This window comes from Euprymna scolopes, chromosome 14 (genome assembly GCF_053919585.1).
Source record: "Euprymna scolopes isolate OS-2025 chromosome 14, ASM5391958v1, whole genome shotgun sequence".
Classification (NCBI taxonomy): domain Eukaryota; kingdom Metazoa; phylum Mollusca; class Cephalopoda; order Sepiida; family Sepiolidae; genus Euprymna; species Euprymna scolopes.
Genome location: NC_136495.1, coordinates 62,132,073 through 62,154,763, shown reverse-complemented (window position 1 = coordinate 62,154,763; position 22,691 = coordinate 62,132,073). Strand labels below are relative to the sequence as shown.

At 35.1% G+C, this 22,691-nt stretch overlaps 1 non-coding gene across 1 annotated transcript; it reads right to left on the bottom strand.

Moving 5' to 3' along the window:
- Positions 1 to 8,466: 8,466 nt before the first annotated feature.
- Trnar-ccu (transfer RNA arginine (anticodon CCU)) lies at positions 8,467 to 8,539 on the bottom strand. Its single transcript has one exon. It is a non-coding gene; the product is annotated as a tRNA-Arg (tRNA).
- Positions 8,540 to 22,691: the final 14,152 nt, after the last annotated feature.

The following is a 22,691-nucleotide window of genomic DNA, read 5'->3' as shown; positions in this document are numbered from 1 at the left end:
ATCTAGGAAGCATGTGAAACACATCTTGAATATGGTAAGAGTTACGAGGACCGTTCAATAAGTAATGTCTCTGATCCAGTTCTCATAGCAGTAGAGCAATGAAACCTGGCACAGTTATTAGTCTTTCTATATACAGAAACCACATTTAATACAGCGTTGGATATTGTTTCTACAGAACAAGTAAATCCTCAGGTTGATCTCCCCAACCACAACATGACTTTGAAAATCAAGGCTGCATCATCTGGGGAAACGTTTTTCTTTCAAAAATAACTTCATGGCTGGGAAGAAGTGAAAGTCAGAGGGTGCAAGTAGGGGGGATTGGTAGAATTTCATAGCCATATGCCTGTACTTCTGATCTGGCGATATGCACATTGTGGAATGGAGCATTGTCTGGCAGGAGAAGCAAAATTTTGCTGATTTTCGCACTGCCTCTTGATTTCAATAATTTCTCGTAATTTCCTCAAAAGTGAAGCATAACAGACTCTTGTAATTGTGGTACCCTTTGCCAAGAAATCTGTCATCTCTACTCAGTTTTAGTCCTAAAAGACTAAGCATGATCTTGCCAGCAGACTGCTGCACCTTACCTTCTTTAGTGAATCCAAGTACTTTCACTGCATTTACTGGTCTTTGGTCTCTGGTTCATAGTGATGTATCCAGGTTTCATCCTATTTAATCAGTCTTTTGAAAAACTTTGAATCATCTTCTTGGCACATCTCCAAATTCATTCTCAAACACATGAAAAATTTCAGCTTGATCAGACAACTGGAAGTGGGTTAGGGGCATTATTTATTGAACGCTCCTCATATTTTCTAATGATTGTTCGTCCTTTTATAAGGTAATTAATGTACAAAATACTTTGTACATCCAAAAATATGGAGACCAAAACCTTACCTGCTGATATTGTAGTCTTTGATAATTTTGGATGCCTTTCACCTGTTGCTGTCGACTCAATTGACCGCTGATTTGACTCTTGAAGAGTTGAATCTATGTGTGATCCATTGTCACATATTGATGCAAAACTCATGTTTATTGTGTTGGAATAGTTGTGTTATGGCTTGCAAGTAGCCACAAAGAAGAACAAAACAATGGAGAACAGTTAAACATGTAACACATGAAAAACGGAAAGGTTACAAAGGATAGGTTACAAACGAACAGTGTAGGTAATTCACCGAGCATGCGAGAGTCGCTCTGGAATTAGATCCCCGCCTGGGATCACAATGAGTAAAGTTTATATGAACGATGGATTAGTCCATTTGGAGGGTGGTTCACCCACAACAAGTTGCAAACACATCTCTGAATATTCAGTACGTTTTTAGTCCTGAACAACTATGAGCAAACACAGCATTCACTTTGAACACATTCGCAAGTGTTCATGAAAAATAGTTAATATACTGGCTTTTAATATCTCTAACTCTTCTCTTATTTTGCACAACTTCAATTTGCAATCAGCTTCTTTTTTTTTAGCATCTTTATATATATAAAAGCGAAAATGTGTGTTTGTATGTTTGTATGTATGTATGTGTGTTTGTATGTGTCGCAAAAACTTTCGACACTGGTCACGGATTTTTGCCAGATCAGTATAATTTTAAAGTTCCAACCTTCGCCCGACAAATATCAAAAAATTGGCCCAAAACATTAATTTCTTCACCCTAAAATCATCAGTTTTCTACAGGGAGGGGTCAGCAAAAACTGTCCTCTCATGATAAGTTCGCTTCTACGCATGCGTCATACGACGTCGGAACATGATTTACTTTAAATATTTGAAAAACGGACACTTAGCTCAGTTGCTTAAAGCGCGGCCTTATTATTTAAAGGTTTTGGGTTTGAATCGTGGTGTGAGATGTCTTTTTTTTTTTTCGTTTTTTTTCATTTTAATATTGAAACAGGGTTATTTACGCCATTTTTCATGTGTTTTTTTGGGGGGGAGGTGTTATTTTTCAGATTTTTTAAAGAAGTTTAAACGTTCGTTTTTCTGTTTTCTTTTTTGGTTTTTCCGATTTTCGTTTGCCTTACGTTAGTTTTTTTTACTTCGCTTATTCTTATGTTTTGATTAACACCCCACCCCACCCCACCCGAGCACACACACCTACAAACACCTGAGCAACGCCGGGTACCCCCCCGCTAGTATAAATATAAAATATAAATATATTTCAGTTTAATCTTGCCTATTGGCATAATCATGTTGACACAACGGTTCCCATTAGAACACTGATATTAAGCAACATTGAACCTGGTCAGTACTAAATGGGTGACCTATTGAGACTCCCAGGTGCTGTATGTGCTCTCCGCTTATCTCGGCATTGTTTCCAGTCGTCCTGAACTTCTCCTTGCCACTGGACTCACAGTGCCGATTCATGAGAGGTGAGATTGGGGATCGCGCAACCCTCACAATTAATTACATCTTTTGTCTTTCAAGACTGAACGGAGATGTCGAGATCTTACCTGAGAATGTCAGGACGAGGAGTTTAAATGTTAAACTCAGGAAGAGTCCTCTCGACGTTGAAAATTGGTGATTGAAAAGTTTCTTATAGTTCTTTTCGCTTTTGTTTTTTACTAAAACGTCACCATTTATGAAAGCCTAGAAGCCACTTGAGGATAAGGGTTAGACATGATCAGTAATAGTGGAAATTGGGTAGGATTTGATTATTTAAGAAGACAGCTCAACAAGAGCTTGTTTACATTAGACTTGAAAACGGCAATGTTGTTGTCAGCTAGGAAGCAGTCCCACAGTATTGTATTCTACAGACAGGCAGTTCTAGGAAAGAAACTTTGCTCATGGAATTTTTGTTTAACTTTTGGCACAGATAGGGAGTAAGGAAAACTATTGATAGTAGTTTTTGCAGTAAACCTTTTACAGGGGGGAAGTAGATTGAACTTAGTAGAGCATCTGCTATGAAAATAATGATAGGGTACATATAGACTAGCAACGTCTTTTCTGTGAGGAAGAGAAAAAGACCTCAGTCACTAGATTTCAAAACCAGTTTTGTACCTTATTAAGGCAAGAAAGGTGTTCTGAACAGCTCCTTCCCTGATGTGGCAACAGTATTCCATCTTAGGATGTATTTGGTTCTTATAAAAATAGAGCATTGCATTAGGAGTTAGATATTTTCGGTAACAATAGAATGATCTGAATGATCTGATCACTTTTCCAGCAACTTTAACAACAGATCTGAGTGGATCAGGAATAAAGATCAGTCTCAGAAGCTTGTCAAAGCAGAGTGCTTTATGAAAGATATTCATTTCAATTGGGGCCAAGTGAGAATCAGAGTGCTGATGTTAAAAAGATAGAAGCTTGGTTTTAAAAGCATTAAAGGTAACAAGCCATCTTTTACCCCATTAAAAAAAAAAACGTAACATGTGGCCACAGCTGAGATTGAACTCACTACACGAGTTTGTAGTGTAATTCAAATCTTGTCCGTAGCTGAATACTTGATGCTTCGCTACGGCTATCAAGCATATTTTTTATCGTGATGCCATCACTAGATGGGTTGCCCATCATGGCTTAAGAAAGGCCCATTTACCTTCAAGAGAAGGATAGACCACACCAGTTTCCCAACCTGGTATTTTACCTCGCGGTAGATACAGTGCCTTGCCTTCCCAAATGGTCACATATCTTGTACTGGCCAGGCTCGACGTTGCTTAATTTTGGTGATCTGGCGAGAACCGATTTGATTGTGCCATATTTTTATCCCATTATACCAAGTGGTTAAGGTCAAAAGAAAAAAATTGGAAAAATATTTGTTAGCCTTGGAAATGTTACCATAAATCTGCATGATCTTCCAAATGATCTTAGAATACGAAGAAAAGGAGCTTTGCCTTATTAGCATTCAATAACCATTCATACATACTGGAGATCATTTTCGAAATATTCAGCCATTTCCCTCATACCAGGAATAAAGCTTGGTGTCACATATCTCAGACGCAATTACATCAAAAAGGCTAGGAGATATCTAACACTAAAGCCCTAACTTATCCGGCAAGGATATACATTCAGAGATGATTATTAGGATATTTGTTTTAGAATCGAATGGCCTAAATCCATATCGTTAGTTCACCACCTTATTATTTTTAAGGTAGTGAATTATCGCTAGATTGATTAATGATTTCAAGATTTTAGCAAACAGTGAGAGGGGACTGATGTGTGACGTAATCCCTCATTGGGGAGCTTTATATTCCCCCCAGGGGCCTGGGAGGGGCCGAGTAACTATGCTAGATAGCTAATCGTTCCTGGATGACACCAGATACCCCGAGGATTCTTCTCCGCTCGTCTGACGTAGTCTGTGAAGAGAGTTTTGAAACTTTGAAAACTTATTAAGAACTGAACGATATTTGTAAAAATTAATTGTACATAAGTTTGTGAAATAATTCTGCAGAATAGAATTCACGTGTCTGTTTTTCTTCCCGCCTGCGGCTTTGATATTTAAGATTCAATGTAACAACCCTCAGAGAAGGACTAGACGATATGAGCCGAGATTTTCAGATAAACAGGGGTCCTAGCCGAAGCTTCATTTTTTTAATTTATTTTACTTCAGTAAGTATTAAGAGATCAAGGGGCTCCCTCCTGAAGCTAACACTTGATTCTGTTATGATTTAAATTTATATCCGAGGGCTCTTTTAAGAATAGATGTTGTTCCCTTTATGGCTGCTATTTGTATTTTGTTACAGCATGGTCTTCCAGGGATTGCTTCTAAGTATTTAGGAAGATTCTTTTTTATTAACCCAGTTGCTCCTATCACAACCGGTATAATGTTTATTTCTTTCAGAGACCATGTCGTTTTTAGATCATTTTTTAGGTCCTGATATTTTGTTATTTTTTCCCGTTCAGCTCTGTTCAGTGTGGGGTTACAGATGGAGTGATAATTTTTCAGGCCAGTTCTTCATGTGGTGGGATTTTCTAATCATCTCAGTGTATCTGCTCTTAGCTGTTACTCTTAATGGTTTTTTGATGCTATAAATTTTTGCCAATTTTCAGCTGGCAGTTGAAATGGTGAAATGTTTGATGTCTAAAGTGCAATAGTAAATATGTAGATTGGATGAACTATTGGGGAGAGTGAGATTTGCTATGGAATTTCCGCATGGGAGAAAATGCTTTTATGGTTGCTTTGACTTTCTCTGCACAATGTTCAGTAGGAAGAGAAAAAGCTTTATTCTAGGTGCATCTTTAATGCAAATGTTGATAGATTCCTTATTCAGAATATTGGTAATATCTTGTTCTTTTGAGTAACAATGCTTTGGTTTGGGGTCAGGGTTTATTGTGATTTTACGCCATTAAAGTTAGTTCTATGTCCCTGAATATTTATGAAAGAGAACTTCAAAGAAAGAGACAATTTGGTTGTTTTTTTTTGGTTTTTTTTAGCAATACTCAGTTTGATTACAATTTTTTTAGTGTGTGTGCTTTTGAAGAAAATCATAAAGTAATTCATTCTTTTATTTTTTTTTTTTCGACTGTTATCAAAAGAATAAAACAGCTGACTCAAAATGCATGCTGGTGGATTTAATTTGGAAATTACATTATTTTTTAAAGGATTTTTAAGAAGTTCATTTTAGTATTTCCCACTATGGCATATTCTTATTTCAATGTATCATTGATTAATATTAACAGTAAATAATAAAAAAGAAACTGTAAGTCACATAGAAGCGAGAACCACACACACACACACACACACACACACACACACACACACACATATGTAGACACACAAGAAGTGGTTACGAAATTTCTATGATTATATTAAGCTAAATTAATGATCGTTTTGTTTTATTATCTAACTAATGTTTTTGTAATCTCTATATAATTTCTGGTTGCACTTTTGTCAAATACATACGGAATCATACACACGCTGTTAGTTCAGTATGAGAGCAAACAACGAATAACATAAACAACTTGAGTTTACAGTAGAACCCCGGGATACGGTGACCCTAGGATACATTTTTTCCAGGTTACGATGTGGAATACAATGTTTTTCCGGTCCCTAACGGTGTTATTCATTATGTTATTTGATTATATACATGTGTATTATATATTGTACTGTATTTTGTTACTAATTTTTAATGACGTACCCCGGGGTTCTACTGTATTTACATAATCGACGGACAGCAGTAAAGTGATGAGTGGTTGGCATGGAGGTGTGCGGTGCGGGCAGTGCAGAAATGTTTTCATTCTTTGGTCGTTGTCGATGCTCTCTGTCTCTGTTTATCTGTCTGTCTCTCTTGTAAGAAATTCTGCAGAAATAAGCAAACTTTTTAAAGGACGGTTTCTCTACCCACGGATTTGTTATAACCAATCAGATTGCATGTTATAACTGGCTGCCGAGAAAGTTCGTTGGCGTCAATATTCCTTTTCAGATTAGATTCCAGAAAGATGTCGAGGTGAACACACATAGAATTCTCACCGGATTCCAGGAAGATGTCGATTTGGTCATACGTGGAATTCTGCCTCAAATCCTAAAAGACGCAGGGCAGAACTGACTGGATTCTCACTCAAATCGAAGCTACGAAATTACTTGTTGCTTTGAGACGGTTTAAATGTGCAAATGTGGAGCGGAACTGTATCATTCAATTATCAATGCCCTTAAGTAGGGCAAAGTTATATCTGCACGCTAGTGCTACAATTTATTGTCTGTGAAGACGAAATTAAAGTCTAATGTTTGACCTGTCATTTATCCGTGATTGAACAGTAATCTACAAGGATTCCTTGTGTGTGCCCATCTAGCAGCATCCCTCAAGGAAGACATGACTTCTCCGACCTGCGCATACTTCATCAGCGGGAATTCTACCCAGCCTTTATCGAAGAACTATTTTCCCTTCGAGAATGTTACCAGCCCAAAATGGCAGATAGCTGAAGATGACACATCTTTTGCAAACATGAACTTTTTTACTTTAATAAAATTTATGTTGAAGTTATAAGCTGAGCTTGTTGTAATTTCTGTATGGTTTTCTTCCATTCTGCCAGGGGCAAAAACCTTGTGAAAGAAATCTCACACTCTTTGTTTCCGTTATCAGCTTTCTTCTTTTTACATTTCATGAGTCAGAATTCAATTGTTCTTTTGTTTTGCACTTTATGCACTTTCAATCCAGGTTAAAATGTAGGATATCCAATTGTTTCCATTTTTAGGTCATTTTCCATGACGCCCACTTTTGATCTGAATGTAGGTTGATGTCATTGCTCAGCAATTGGCCGATCTCTGGCATTGGATGTGTGCACCTACATTGGATATTTTTCGACATCGCCCGTCACGTATTCAGCAGTTTGTTTCCTTAAAAGATTTTATCATGTACATCTTAAGTACACAAAATGCATGTTAAAATATCATTGCTTTTAAGATTGAGTTATGTTTGAAAACAAAGTCCATTTTAATTGTTTTAATTAGTCATAACTTGTAATTCATTCTCTAAATCACCTATCTCTTACTAAATTTCTGTCTGGTACTCTCATCCTCTATCAAGTATGTATAATTCTTATTTTATACATTTTCTATCCCTCTTGCTGCCGTCACTCTTCCATATCTCTCTCTTTCTTTCTTTCTCCCTCCCTCCACCCTCTATCTCTCGTGCCTGTGTGCATGGGCATCTTCTATATATTAACAGTCAAAAATAAATATGAAGGTTGTTCCAAAAGTAAAGCCTCCTATTTTTTTTAATTCAAACAGTTGTAGCGGTACGAAGACGGACGTGGCACCATTAAAACAAGCGACCTTTTGTCCTCCAGAATTTATTTTACTACATAGTCACCACCATACTCAGTACACTTTTGCCAGGGATCCAATGATGCATCTCTGCTTCTAATGCACTTCCACGACAGGGGTTGCTTTCTTAGATTCTCACACCATCAATATCTACAACAGAGAGATGAAAATTTCAGGTCATGAATGCATGAGTTCAGTCACCATAACAATGCAATTTGCAATCCCCTCTGATCCATTAGGGTGGAATTTAAAAAATAGGAGGCATTACTTTTGGAATGCCCCTCGTAAAGCAGAAGATTAGAAGAGCCTAATATAAACTATAGGGAATGCCAACACAAGTATTAATACTATTTAATCTATGGCTGGAAAGAGAGAGAGAGAGAGAGAGAGAGAGAGAGAGAGAGAGAGAGAGAGAGAGAGAGAGAGTGTGTGTGTGTGTGTGTGTGTGTGTGTGTGTGTGTGTGTGTGTGTGTGTGTGTGTGTGTGTGTGTGTGGTATAGATTCATTTTGGATATTGTTTTCTTATTTTGTTGTTTTACTTTAACTTTCTTTGTAAACTTACTTTCTCCTGATTCAATCGATTTAGCCCAAGCTCAATAGAAGATTTAACGAGTTACATATTTTTCTAGTATTAATAAAAAAAAATTCAATTTTACAAAAGATAGCATTAATAAAAGAAAAAATAAAACAAAAACAAAAAAAAACTTTTCAAATGTTAAAATACTCAAGGGAAAAAAAAAAAAAAGTAAAATTAAGTGTACGTATTTAAAAAGTTAAGTTATACCTCCGACGGGACTCGAACCCGCAATCCCCGGCTTAGGAGGCCGGTGCCTTATCCATTGGGCCACGGAGGCGCATGACTCGTATCCTGCTACACATATATTAAGTACAAAGAAATATACTTCGCATAATAATTATAGAATGTATAATTTAGTTTTATATTAATTTGTCTTTAAAATGTGAATAGAAATATTATTTAAGATGATTATTCATTTGGTTTCTGGTCTTAATTTATCATTCCTAGATTTAAATAAATTATAGCAAAAATACTAAATACATGTATGTTTGTGTGCGCGCACCTTTCGATGTTCATTTTTAGACGTCTGTTTAGATTTGACTGCTTATCATACGAACATTTTATTCTCTTCGTAAAAAATTATTGTTTTTTTATTAATTTAATTATCAGCTAAAAACAAAAATCACAAAATAAATATTGTGTTGTCATAATTTTTATTTGGTGATTTTATTTTTTAGTTGTTAAAATAATAATGCTTCTGCTTCTATCATGTTGAATTTTACATCTCACCATACATTTATCGAATTTCCGTTGGCTACGACTACTACTTTGTAATTTCCTTGTCAATTTTTCCTGCCTTTATTTCAACTTATCACACTTCTTAACGAAGATCGCAGTTTCCTTACACCCAAAGAAGTTAATTTAGTTATTATTTAAAAAAAAAAAAAAAAAAAAAAAAGGGTCTATTTTAAGGACGACATGCACTGCTGCAGTGCTGCACTGCTGCACTGCATAACTTCCATATTAACATAAAAAAAGAAGTTTATTTAATGACTTTTAACGTGGATGATTACTTTTCAATTATAACGTTTGAAGTTAACCTGAAAAAAAAAATATTTAAAGTAGCGTGGTACCAGAAGTAACCACCTTTTATTTTTTACGAAATTTACAAAATCATTTGAATTATTTCATTTTGCACCACACAGCGGACATATGAAACCTTAATAAGGAGAGTTGTGCTGATTGACCACAAAGTGGGATATCAATTTATTAGAATGTTATAATTGAAAAGTGAACCCCCATGTTAAAATTTATTAAATAAACTTTAAAAAAAAAAAATATCCTGCTAATATGAAAGTTAAGTCTGTTATCGACAATAATCCGCAAAAAAAAAAAATAAATAAAATAAGGAAACATAGAAAAGAATTAAGTTTACGGCGGGGGGGGGGGCAAGCTCGTTCAGGTCCGCCAACGGTATGCCCACGCAGACTTAAAATGTTAGATGTTATTAATCTTGCAATTTATTATTTTCAACATGTCAAAACGTCCACTTTTAACAGCACTTGTTTCTGTAGTGCAGAAACAATCATAATTATGTTAATTTTGAATATTTTCCACAATGACTCTTTAGTTCAGAGAGCAAGCAGCAAGATGTCTGTTCACATTACACTTGAACTTCTGCATGTCAGTATAGTTGAGGAAGCAGGAACCCGGAAAAGAATTCCAAAGTCTAGCAGTTCTCGGGAAGAAACTATTAGAGTAAAAGGCTTTCTTACATCTAGGGATCTCTATTGTATAGGGGTGGGACTTTGCTGCTTGTCGTGTTTGTCGAGGGTATTTACATTGATGGCGTACAAGGGCTTGTAGTTCGTCAGAGCATTCACCATTAAAATATTTGTAAAACAGACAGAAGGATGCAATATTTCGTCGATGGGACAGAGGTTGAAGCTTAGATGACAGTTCAGGACCTATCAGGTTGGCAACTCTCTTTTGAACCCTGTCCAGGAGTGAAAGACTAGTAGCAGATGCACCAGCCCAAATGTGACAACAATACTTCATACATGGGCGAATGGTGGCCTTGTAGAGGTACAGAATACTTTTAGGCGTAAGTAACTTTCTAGCATGGTAGAGAGAGCCCACCTTCATCGCTGCAGCCTTGGCAATGCCCTAGATGTATCTGTTCTAACTCATGTTCTCTGTGAATGTTAAGCCGAGGAGTTTGAAAGAAGTACTTTCACGTAATGCATCTTCAGCCATAGCTATTAGCGGTTGAGAATGTTTCTTGTAATTATTGAAGGAAACAAGCTTGGTCTTGGCAGCATTGAATGTGACGATCCACTTTTGTCCCTATTCCACTACAGATTGGAGGTCGTCCTCTAGTGTTTCTGCCATTGCCTTAAGTGTTCATGCGTTTTCACCTCATGCTTACTGTAGAGCATGGTGTCATCAGCAAATATACCCATCTCAGAGATAATCTCTTTATGCATATCTCTCTCTCTCTCTCTCTCTCTCTCTCTCTCTCTCTCTCTCTAAAGCTAATAACCCCTCCATTGAAAAGAAGCTTTGTGTGTCCATGTGAATTGCTGAGACGGCGATAAAACTAGAAAGAGGTGCCAGCTAGTATTTATCTTACTCCAGCACTAGAAAAATATGACACAAGGTCAGAAGGTGGGATTTGAAAAGCCAGCAACCTAGGAGAAAAGCTGTAGGGTAAAACTGTAGTGATTGCCAAAATGTGTCTGTGCATTTTGTAAAATCCAGTTACTTAATAGAAAAACCGAATTGGCAATGCACAGCCGATCTTACCCTCAACAGTCATGTGAAAGTAACATTTATTCTCGCTGTTTGTATGAAAATTAGATGATGCTGGGCTTCATAAAAGCAAGCCATTTGAAGAATGGGGGAGTTTGTTTGAAGAAAGCGAGCCGTGCATACGTACCATGTTGAGGCTGATAGAGTATTTATTTAAATCAACATAGAAGGCCAAAAGAGATGAAGAAGAAAATTACACATGTTCATTGCTGAAAAAAAGTATACATTGAAAAAAAACTACACTGGCTTCATCAGTATTCCCCAATAGAGGTACCTCAGTCGATTAGCTGTAAGCTAAACTCATCCTCAAAGGAATGAGAGAGTAAAGCCTGGGAGGGTGAACCTCCTAGGGCTGCACAGGACTATACTTCAATCAACATAAAACAAGCCATCTTGACAGTCGGTCTCGGCTCTGGTACCTGTGAGAAAAATAACCGCAGCCTCTGTGTCGTGTATGAGGAGATTAATACACGTCTCAACACAATTAGAAAAACTTTTGACAAGAGACAATTTTTATTTTACTTCCTGTCGTTTACGCATCTGACTCCAACAATGATCTATGCCACCACATAGACAAGCTTATCTGCCTCTACACTAGCTCAGAGCTCTTCTCATGTTTTGGCTTAATTATTTTTGCCAATTCCATAGAAACTTCTAGAACTTTTGCAATGTTTATCTTATAGATTTCTAATATGATCTTATTGCATGGCAAATATTTTTGTCTGTTGTATTTTTTACTTCAATATATATATATATATTAGTAAGGGAACGATTCCAATATTTTTCCAGATTCTGATACAATTACCGATTCCGTACTAAATCTCTGATTCCGATACAATTACCAATTCCAATTCCGATTCTCTATAAATTTCTAAATATTCAACTATAACAGTGTTATTTTTTCACGATTACTGTAAAAATAGATCTTAAATATGCTTAAATTTTCTCAAATGTAAAAAACACTTGTGAGAGGATGATCTAGAGATTTTAGTCTTACTGGAAATTTAAATCAATAAATATTTATTATTTTATTATTACTACAAGCAGTGGGAGACGTTTCCTAGAACAAAATCAAATAATAAAGATAATTTAAAAAATCAGTTTGATATTGGAAAATAGGTGTAAATTTTTCCGATTCCGATACCTCAAAAAGTTCCGATTTTTCCGATTCCTGATTCCGATTAATCGTCCTAACACTAATATATATATATATATATATATATATATATATATATATATATATATATATATATATATATATATATATATACTTCAGAATAGTTTTTATTTAATAATCAGTTGGTATGGAAACGTGAGATTGTAGGTTTACAAAAATATTACTGGCAGTATTTAAAAAACATTAATATCCTTTTTCTACAAATCCTCCTGATACAGGACTTCTGATAAATGCATTATTTTCACTTTGACTTTCCATGTCTCACTGACTTTAGCAAATAGGGTGCATACCTTTATAACTATTTGCTAATATTTTCTCTCCTCTGATGAGATGGTAGACATCGAAACCCTATAGGTTAAGGAGATTAATTTTCTAAAGCATTCTTTGTCTTGCTTAGAATAATAAAAATTCTTTGATATGAAACGCAACCACTTCATTTCATTTCAATGAGAGTTTTTTTAATTCATTGAATTACAATTTAATATATATATATATATATATATATATATATATATATATATATATATATATATATATATAAGAGCAAATAGTTAATAGAACATGTTAAAAAACACTTTTAGAAAGAGTTAAAAACATATTTAATCTGAAAAGGAAACACTTAATAAGTGGATAGTCCTTAATCCGCAGAGTTTTGAAGAAATACTTTCCTTCTCATCAGAGGGTAGGAATTAGCAAAATGCGGGATTGGATTTTGCATACAAAAGTATTTCATGAAACTGCAAGTAAGTCAAAGATCTTACTTGATAACAAAAATGAAGCAAAGGGAATATGGTGAAGAAAAGGTGATTTCATGTGAATAGATAGTCTGGTGAAAGGTAAGTTATCCAATGACGGTAAAATCCAAAACTATAAATCCAAGAAAGTTAATTAAATTTCCATTCGCACAAGTAAAATCCAAGGAAATCATGTAATTGGAAGATGGTCCAAAATAATCCAAAAGGCTAAAATCCGTGGAATAATTCACAAATAAGTACAAGGAAAAGGGTAAAAAATTCAAATAATATTAATAAAAAAAAATAAGATATGCGTTTGACACGGTTGCCGAGATTTTATTTTATATATATATATATATATATATATATATATATATATAGGGTGTCCACAAAGTCTGGCTGCATAATCTACATGGTGTCCACAAAGTCTGGCTGCATAATCTACACGGTGCCCACAAAGTCTGGCTACATAATCTACACGGTGCCCACAAAGTCTGCCTGCATAATCTACATGGTGCCCACAAAGTCTGCCTGCATAATGTAGCCAGACTTTGTGGACACCCTATATATATATATACATATATTTGTGGACACCCTATATATATATATATACATATATTTGTAGTCATCGACATACAGTCCTGTTTCATTGTATCACAACTCATCATTGCCGCTAAACTAGCACTTCTCCCAAGCCGAGAATTGAACCTAGAACCATTGCATTGACAGTTAGCAGTTCTACCGATCGACCTATTGGAGCGGCGCCCGTAAATTATCTCGCCAAATGTCTATTTAAACAAATATTTGTCCACCACTTTTACAGTGCTCTAACCGCTTGTTTATAAACAAACAATGAGCGTCGCATTTTTCACCCAATTAAGTAGTGGGTGAGATTACTTACGACAGTGCTCTACCCAAAGAGGGGGGTTTAAAATATATTTGTAGTCATTGACATACAGTCCTGTTTAGTTGTATCACAACTCATCAGTGCCGCTAGACTAGCACCTCTCCCAAGCCGAGGATTGAACCTAGAACCATCGCGTTGACAGTCAGCAGTTCTACCGATCAACCAATATATATATATATATATATATATATATATATATATATATATATATATATATATATGTCACAATCTCACTATCAGCGAAAAACCTCTGGAAAACGTGCACCACTTCCCATACCTTAGAAAGCATTTGTCATCCAATGCTGACATCCAATACCACCTAAAATGTGCTGGAGTTGCCTATGGTCATCTTCAAACCAATATGTTTTAGGACATAGACATATGGACAGATACTAAAATGGCTGTATACAAAGCTGTCATGCTCGCAACGCTTCTCTACACTTCAAAGACCTGGATGGCATACCATCAATACCTCAAGGTGCTAGAGAAGTTTCACCAAGGCTGCCTGTGGAGAACTCTGAACATCTCCTTGGAGGACTAATGCACTAACCTCAACATCCTCCAGGAGGCCAATACCACCAGCATCAAAGCTATTATTATTATGAGCTAGCTAAAACGATCAGGTTACATTGTCAGAATGTCAGATTCCTGGCTTCCGAAACAACTCTTCAATGAAAAAAAAAAAAAGTGCATTCAAGGAGGTCAGAAGATATGATTTAAGGATCTTCTGAAAGCAAACCTGAAGAAGTATAGCATTAATACATACACATGGGAAACCCAGGCCAAGGACAGGCAAACCTAGAGGCAGACCATCATCAAAGGCACAGCCAATTTCGAGGCCAACTGACGTGTGGACTTTGAGGAGAAGAAAAAGAGAAGAAGAAAGAGAGAAGAACGCTGCGAGTTTGTCTTTGATGTATCGTTATTTTCATGGAAAGTGTTCAACTAAGCTTCAATCTATGGTCCCCCCTCGCCAAATTTTCACAAGAAACACTCGTCTAGCTGTAAACACTATCAATAATTTCCCCCACTCTTTATCTGTGCCTAAACCTAAACGTAGATTCCATGAACAAAGCTTCTTTCTTAGAACTGCACGCCTGTGGAATTTTCCTGCTTTCTGGCTGACTACAATATGGTTGTGTTCAAGTCTAAAGTTAATAAGTTCTTGATGAGCCGTTCCATAAAAGTTATCAAATTTACCAAATTTTCATTACTAATGATTACTATATTGACCAATTTCTACTGTACACTCTTTAACCCTTATCCTTGAGTGGCCTCTGGGCCTTGATAATGTGGTGATGCCTATGTAAAAAAAAAAAAAAACGCCCTCGAGCCAACCCTTCAAATGGAAATGGAGCTGCCTCCCCTCACTGTGAAAGGTAGTTCAAGGCCAATATCAGCCTTGTCAGCCATCTCTGCACTCACTAAAACTCAGAACATGACCACCATCCTCACCACTGAGGGGGTCACCAAGAAAGAGAGAAGTCATTACAAGGTGGTTGCAAGAAAAATAGGAAATTTAAAGTTGTACATTTTTTTGTGCTTTGTTTCTTCACTTTTTCAATTTTGATAGCCACGTTATGGATCAGCAGAAAACAACTTTCGAAGGTGATTATTCAAAAGTGGAAATCCAACTTAGAGACTGACAATATGCCCAGTTGTGTAATGAAATTATTTTTGTTTATCTTATTTATGGATTGATAATATGATCTTGTGGCATTGGCAAACATTTTTTCCGGCTATAATTTTGCACCAATGACATGTCCTATATTGAAAATCTGACTTGGTGACTGACAAAATGTCTGTGTTACTAAATTATTTTTCAATGATTACAAAACATCAGTAGGAAAATGTTGCAACTTTTAAACGAGAAATTTCCGAAGCGGCTTCTACTTTCCAAAACGGAACAGAACCAAAGAATTGAATTTTTACCTTTTGTAAATATAAATTACAACTTTCCTGGTTTTCTAGCACCCACCCTGTATGCCTTATATTCTCTCACGCAAAAGATTGTCGAGATGCTTGAAAAAGTGGTAGTTGGTAGTATATGGTGGATGAGGCAGAGTTTCATAGCCCAAGTCGTACAGCTTCTGCAGATTTGGTTTAGCAACATGCGCTCAGGCCTTGTTGTGGAAGAGAATTATGCCTTTTCTGTTGACTAATGCTGGGTGTTGTCAAAGTTTGAAATGAGAAAGTTCTGATGCAGCTGTTACTTTCCAAAAAGGAACAGAACCAAAGAAATGAATTTTCACCTTCTGTAAATATAAATTACAACTTTCCTGATTTTCTAGCAGCCACCCTGTACGTCTTATATTCTTTTGGCACATGCTTCCTATTCTATCTTCCTGATTTCTTGCTTTTCAATGGAATCGCATACATGAGTTCTATATGCAAATCTTGAACATACTTATTTATTATGCTTATTTCGAGCCCATTCGCACATGTGTTTCAATTACTGTTGCTCTATTTCTAGAGTGACTTCAGTACCAGTGATCGCAACTTTTTATCTCAGTATTTAACTGCCTCAGAGTAATTTGGTTCTTTCCATTGTATATATGAAACAGACCTCCAAAATACCTACTTTGAATGGATCCAGAGATGTGTGTTTCGACCCACATATCTTCATATCCAACAATCTTTTGCCATTGTCTTCGCCACCATATCTTGGTTTCTGGCAGAAAGGTGTTATGGCTTTGCTAAAAGGCAACCCATGATCTTTGTCAGTACATTCAGTTAACCTCCATATCTGAAGGCTATTCATTATACTCAACCTGGGGAACTGCTGAATGGGAATTATCTGTACACCACCATATACAGCATTCCAATAATTTACATCTTATGCAAATATGAAATTATTATTGACTCAGTATTAAAATAAATGTGTGGCTTGTGTGGCACAATGATAAAGAGCTCTGGAGCTCTGCACAGTTAAAAGCTTTCTACTCATATTTACTTGTCATTGGAAGGAAACAGGTAAAATCAAGCTGTACTGCTGTTGTCTCGAAATGTCAGTGCATATCAGCGAGCCAAGTTGTTTATAAAATCGAGGTTGACTAGTACTGTCAAAATTCAAATCAAGTTAGCTAAAATGCAGACTCTTTAAATGCAATAACAAGTATATTTTTTGTCTATCATTCGCATGCACACATACCTCTTTCTCTTTCTTGTTGTGTACAAAGCAGAACTTCTCTGGTAAACAGGTAGACCAGACAAAGTTTGCTATAATCGTTCCAAATCTGTATGGTTCGACCACATCACTTTCAAAGATTGGTTTGACTCGGTGGCATTTCCATACTGTATGAAGCTACAAGGAAAAAGTGGCCTTCATTTGTGTCAACTTGTCATCACACTTGCGTGAAAACATTTTAAGGCAATGTTAAGGGAATGACAGTCAATTCATTTGCCTTCCACAAAATGTAATACTTGTGTCAACCACTGGATGTTGCTTCCTTTGCACCAAAGAAGGCGACGTCGAGACTGCTTCTCTCCGGAATCATGAATGTACCAAAAAAATCTCAAAGCACTATCTCAAAAAACTTGTTCACAAAACTTTTGAAGAACCTCATGGAAGAACGAAAAACCAAAAAATCTTTTGGTGGCAGGCATCAAGAAATGTGGAATATTTTCTCTTGATGAGCATCAAGTTCTGAAACACCTTCCACAAATTCAATCTGATCCATTGGAGTCAATCAGTAAGGTCTTTATTTCGGAGTTCAAAAGACTTCGATATGGAGAAAAATTTGGAAAAAAAAAACGCCAAGTGAAAAAACTGGAAATTGCTCCAGGAATGAGCATTTCAACGAGGCCTGTAGCAACACCAGGAAATAGCGGAGATGTTGCTCAAGATGTATCCCATGACAGCAAATCTCCATCCTCAAGTACTTCGAGGGTCAATATAATGCCAGCTCCCAGTTCTCCAGCAGCAGATCTAATATCTGAGATGGTTGCTTCCTCTTCAGATACTGACACCAGTCATACAGAGTCAAGCGAAGACGAATGGAGACCACCCAAGAATGCCAAACCAAAAAAAAACAAACAAAACATTTTCTACATTTGTGAGTGAAAAATGGCTGATACCGTATCAGTATATACTACATATCAAATTTGTGCAGATTCAATAAAGCTTGTGGTTTGTTAATAAATATCAAGTTATGGAGAGTTCTGGTCACTAAAAAATATATACTAAAATCAATGTGTACACTTGTTTTAATGTTGGATAGGCCAAAGTCACCCCCATGCCGGGATGACTTTGGCCACCTAGAATATCTGTCAACAAAGATACGCATCTAATATTTGCCAAAATGTTCTTTGTTCTACATGTTCCTGACCACTTTCTTTATAATTCAACACCAGCAAACATTTTGTATGTATTTTATTTAAAAAGATTACAATCATATTGTGCCTAATTTGGACCAAAGTCGCCCCAGATTATAGTACTTGCAAAACAGACACAGGAATGCAACATTGTGGCAATGGGACAGAGGTTTTGGCAGTAATATTAGATTTGAGACTTTTTTTTTCGAATGGTGAGTTTGTACAGGTATAAGATACTGGCAGGTGTGAGTAATTTTCTAGCATGGTAGTGAGAGCCCACTTTCTTTGCAGCAGCTTTGGTAGTGTATTTGTTCCAATTCATAATATTTCGTATGAACATGCAATGATTATCGATGTGGACTAAAGGCTAAGTTCTGTCTTTACTAATAAAATAGTAGGGTAGACTAGACTTTGAAACCTTGGTAGAGCAAATAGTCCAGAAGGAAAAGTCCAAAATAACATCAACATTTACTTTGATAACAACATTCACAACTTGAATCATGGTACTCAAGTAAAATCGGCACGGGGCAAATCTCACATGCTGTTGCCAGTTCTGACAGTGTGAGCTATCTCTCTCACGATTTGGAGGAAGGTATATAGCAGCTGTGTTAGGTGCGTGATGTATGAAATTGAGTATTCAGTCAGATGGTTTCAATATAGTAACAGAGCAATATGATAAAGATGATAATGATGAGTACAGACTGAATGTGTGTCCGAATTAATGAAAGCTGATAACCAATTAAGAAAATATGCTTAAACTAGATATCTACGCTTGTGAACTTTTGAGATAAGGATTCCTTATTTATATTATGTTTTTTTTCAGACTGTTGTTCTCATCTTACGTGTCATTTTCAGATTTCGATCAATATAACATTTAAGTGGTATTTTTTTTTACGAGAACTGCCCCAGCGTAGTATAAACACCCCCAACCACCCCATGTTAAGAATGGCTTTCGGAATACCCCCTCCCCCCAACTTCCCCATGTTAAGAACAGCTTTTGAGGTGAAGCCGTTCTTAACATGGGGAGGTCGGGATGTTTATAATATGCTGGGGCATGGCGTAAAAATTTTCCCTTTAAGTGTATCTTGTCAAACTCACTGATCTCTGTCAAACTTGGGAATCAGCACAAAATTTCAAACAGAACCCTATATTTAATCCACAAGGACTTGTGGCATAGCGAATAAAGACCTTGGTAAATTCAGTTCTAAGTTACACTCTTCTGGAGGCTGAAGATTTAATCCTCAGAGCGGACAACACTCCAAATACAATTGCAAATTATTTAGGACTTTTATCCATTCATGGCTGACCCAGTGAGAGCATGTTACCCCACCAGAGCTTACATCGATCAAAACATTGTGAAAATAACAGCCAATGTGAGAAGAGTAATCCGAAGAATCCAAATAATATGGACAATACCTATGATAAACTATTCAGATTTTAGCTATAACTTGGACGGACGAAATGTAGAAAAAAAAACAAAAAACAAAAAAAACAAAATAAGTTGAGAAATAATAGAGCCTTTATTGGAAAATCTAGGACCAATTGGCACCAGAACAAAACAGAAAATTAACATTTTTCTCCAGTTTTTACAAAAGAAGTATTTTTTTTTTTTTCATTTTTATTTACATATTTTATTATTGATCTGACAAAAAACACACAAAATTAATTATTCTCCCACTTCATTTTTGCCAATATATGCAGAAATTTAAACCCCCATTTTATAAAATAATTGCATTATATGAATTTTAAATACAGTGAATAGGTTACAAGAGAGAGAGAGAGAGAGAGAGAGAGAGAGAGAGAGAGAGAGAGGGAAGATTATCAATTAACTGAAATTAATAAATTAAAGGGAAGTAACCATTATCACACGTGAAACTCGGAAGACTTTACGTTATTCAATTACATTCAGTTAGATTTGAATTATTTTCAAGTTTTTGATATATATTTTGTGGACGTAATCAATGTGTAGAAAGAAAAAGAAATAAAGAAACAACCATCACAACTCAAATTTTATAACTTTTTCTCTTTAAGAGAGAAATACTATAATGACATAACACTTATTTTACAAGATAAATTGAACAAAGATATTATAGGGTGGAAGGGGGAAGAAGCTGCCAGTTTTTGGATCGTTTTCAAGTTCAATTTTACTCTTTATAATAAAAGTATAAATATATAAGCATAAAGCACAGGCAGGTTCTTGTCCAGAATTACCCCATATTAAAAAGCAAACAAAGAAAAATCTGTATGATGTATGTATCTGTAGCAAAACAAAAATATCATATTCCAAAAATCATATAAATTGATCAAGTAGTTTTAAGCAAATCATTTTTAAGCAATTAATGGAAATTCATAGAAATTACAAAAATTTTGCAAGTTTGGATTATTGTTAAGTATCTCCTTCTGGACATTATTTCCAAGATGGCAACATAAGACAGATGCTCCTCTCTTACTCATAAAATTGGATTTTCTCATTTAAAATAAAACTTGATCAATTTATCTAACTTTAAATATATTTTTGCTTCATTATGAGTACATACATCATACAGTTTTTTTCCTTATTTTTTTAATGTAGGGGGAATTCTAGACAAGAACCCAAAAACAAATGACGAATTAAGGGTTAAAAAAGTATGAATTAAGCTGGCTGTTTTTTAATGGCATATCGATCATGTTAGATCATTTAATGCCATGAAAGGGTTATTTATCATCATAGATTCTTGTGTGTAGGTTATTTATAGTAGTATTAAGTCGTTTTTATTGTTTTCTTTTTCTTTTTTAGTTTTTAAGATGTACACTAGTAAGAATATTTGGGAGGTAGGTAAAGAGATTTTTGTGTTTTTCAAATTAAACTTTGGGGCCAAAGTGTTTATTTTATTCTAAAAAACCATGACTTGTAAAAATAGTTGTATTGAACTTCATTATTAAAAGATGAAAACGGTTCAACTAAAAAAACAAAAGGTGAAAAAGGTTCAACTCAATAAAAAAAAAAAGGGCGAAAAAAGTTTAACTCCAAAAAGAAAGTATGAAAAAGGTTCAACTCAAAAAAAAAATAAATAAATAAAGGAGGGGTGAAAAAGGGTTCAACTCAATAAAATAGGATAAAAAAAAGTTCAACTCAAAATAGAATCAAAATAAAAGAAATTAAAGCTTTATTTCAAGAAACATTTAAAATACATTTCATTTTGAATTACAAACAAAAAAGTCCTGGATATGAAAATTTTTTATGCAATTTAGAAATCACATAGAAAGCAAACCAAAAACTAAATGAAAAGATCAATACATAGAGATAAAAATATATATATATCACAGCCTGGTATTTTTGTTATGCAGGAAGATTTTTAAAACATGTTTTTTTTTCAAGAAACTCTCCAAGCTTAAAGTGCAACATAGGAAAAAAAAAAAAAAAAAATCGCACAGAGAAACATAAATAAAAACTTTTGATTAGTTTTAAAATCATTCCTAATAAGTGAAGAAAAAGAAAAAAAATTGCAAAATTTTCTGACTCAGAGACTTCCTACTTCAGAGGTGAAAAGTAGTCAGTTAAAAGACAAAAAAAACAAAAAACCCTCCCAACTTGGTAACCAATAATAATAATAATAATAATAATAATAATAATAATAATAATAATAATAATAAAACAGGCTCCTTCAGTCTTGGACAGACTAAGAATACCCACGAAGGGTTGCCTGCACGTGAAATTTTTGTGGCAGGAGGTGCGCGATTTTCAACCACACCTCTCCTGAGACGACATTGGCCGAGATAAACGGAGAGCACATACAGCGCCTAGAATTCCCAAATGGTCACCCATCTGATACTAACCAGGCTCAACGTTGCTTAACTTCGGTGATCTGATAAGAACCGGTGTGTCAACACAATTATGCCGTTAATAATAAGTGCTGAATATGAAAATTTTTTATGCAATTTAGAAATCACATAGAAAGCAAACCAAAAACTAAATGAAAAGACCAATAATATATATATATATATATATATATATATATATTATATATATAAAACCATCATCTGTAACTATAGTAAAAGTTCCTGTTCTTGTCCAGAATTCACCTATATTAAAGAACAAAAATAAAGAAAAACCCGGAAATGGATCAAGTAGTTTTATTTTTATAAAAACTGTTTTTAAGCAATTAATGGGAATTCATAAGCATTACAAAATAAATCTCATTAATTCAGTTATCCTCCTTTGTTTCTTGACATTTTTTTCCCCCCAAATGACTAGTGAGACGGTTACTTGTTGGATACTCATAAAATTTTATTTTCTTATGTAAAAATAAAACTACTTGAGCTTAATTTACATGATTCTTGGAATATGATATTCTTGTTTCATCACGTGTACGTATCTATAATCAATAGAATTAAAATCTGGAATATATAAACATAACAGCACTTCTATTCAACTTCTTTATTTTTTTTTAATCTTTATCTTTTTTCTATGAAAAAAAAAAAAAAAAATTAACTAAGTTCCTTAGATGTGATGAACGTTTTCGATTTTACATCGAATCATCATCATGTGATAAAAGCAAATGAACAA